The following is a 1,488-nucleotide window of genomic DNA, read 5'->3' as shown; positions in this document are numbered from 1 at the left end:
CACTGGCACTTGTTGCTGCTGCTGCTGCTGCTGCTAAGTCGCTTCAGTCGTGTCCGACTCTGTGCGACCCCATAGAAGGCAGCCCACCAGGCTCCCCCGTCCCTGGGATTCTCCAGGCAAGAACACTGGAGTGGGTTGCCATTTCCTTCTCCAATGCATGAAAGTGGAAACTGAAAGTGAAGCTGCTCAGTCGTGCCTGACTCTTAGTGACCCCATGGACTGCAGCCTACCAGGCTCCTCCGCCCATGGGATTTTCCAGGCAAGAGTGCTGGAGTGGGGTGCCATTGCCTTCTCCAGATGAGCTGCTCTAGTCCCTGGAATTTTGCCTCAGGTGGTTTCTTGGCTGCTCCTCTCCTGATTAGCTACTTTGGAACTCAGGGAATGTCCTGGAGGCTGGAGTCAGGACTTAATGAAGCTCAGGTTCTTGATGTCTCATCATAGAGAACTTAGTGAAAAACAAAGTGATAGGTAAGAAGTGGACTTATTTAGAGAGAAACACACTCCGCAGGCGGAATGTGGGCCATCTTAGAAGGCAAGAGTGGCCACATTTCTAATTAGTGCTTTTGTTCTTCGGATAAATACTCAGGAGTGGAATGGCTGGATTGTATGGTAGTTCTATTTTTAATTTAATGAGGAACCTCTATACTGTTTTCCATAGTGGCTGTACCAATTCACACTCCCATCAACGGTGTACGAGGGTTCCCTTTTCTCCACGCCCTCACCCACACTTTTTATCTGTTGTCTTTTTGGTGATAGTCATCCTGACAGGTGGGAGGTGATAGCTCACTGTGGTTCTGACTTGAATTTCCCTGGTGATTAGTGATGCTGAGCATCTTTTCATGTGCCTGCTGGCCATCTATATGTCTACTGTGGGAAAATGGCTTTTCAGAGATTCTGCCCATTTTCCAATTGGATTGTTTTTTTCGATGTTGAGTTGTATGAGCCACAAGCCTTCTTTAAATTTGCCCCTTTCCTTCGCTGCTGAACACCTGTCACTCACTCTCAGGGCAACGAGCACTTGCCTGTGGCCCAAACCCATTGCTTTCAGGGGCCTGGTGACATTCTTTTATCTGACACCACAATGGGGTCAGCTCAGTGTTTTCCCTTTGCGCACTCAGTCTTGTAAGATTAGGGTACCCATGCGGGCCCAGGGTGCAGTGGCTGCAAACTGTAGGCTCCCTGATAGTATATGCAGCCTGTTGTCTGTACAGGTTGCCCTAAGGGACCTTGGAGACAGACCTTTCCAGTGGACATTTATTCCTGGCATGCTGTCCCCAGTCCCAGGCCCCAGACAGGTGTCCACGGCACCTTTTCAAAGCCCCAGGGCACAGCAGCCAGGGTCCACATTGGCCAATCATAATGTCCATCTGCACCACGGTGCAGAAGAAGGAGCGTGTGATTGAGGCCCTCCGTAGGGCCAAGTTCAAGTTCCCTGGCCGCCAGAAGATCCACGTCTCCAAGAAGCGGGGATGTATTAAGGTTAATGTG

The 1,488-nt window shown here is 50.3% G+C and overlaps 1 pseudogene; it reads left to right on the top strand.

The window, feature by feature from the left end:
- Positions 1-1,139: 1,139 nt before the first annotated feature.
- On the top strand, positions 1,140-1,239 carry LOC113878640 (annotated as a pseudogene).
- Positions 1,240-1,488: the final 249 nt, after the last annotated feature.

The sequence above is a fragment of the Bos indicus x Bos taurus genome, chromosome 19 (assembly GCF_003369695.1).
Source record: "Bos indicus x Bos taurus breed Angus x Brahman F1 hybrid chromosome 19, Bos_hybrid_MaternalHap_v2.0, whole genome shotgun sequence".
Classification (NCBI taxonomy): Eukaryota; Metazoa; Chordata; class Mammalia; order Artiodactyla; family Bovidae; genus Bos; species Bos indicus x Bos taurus.
This window is presented reverse-complemented; position numbering and strand designations above follow the sequence as displayed.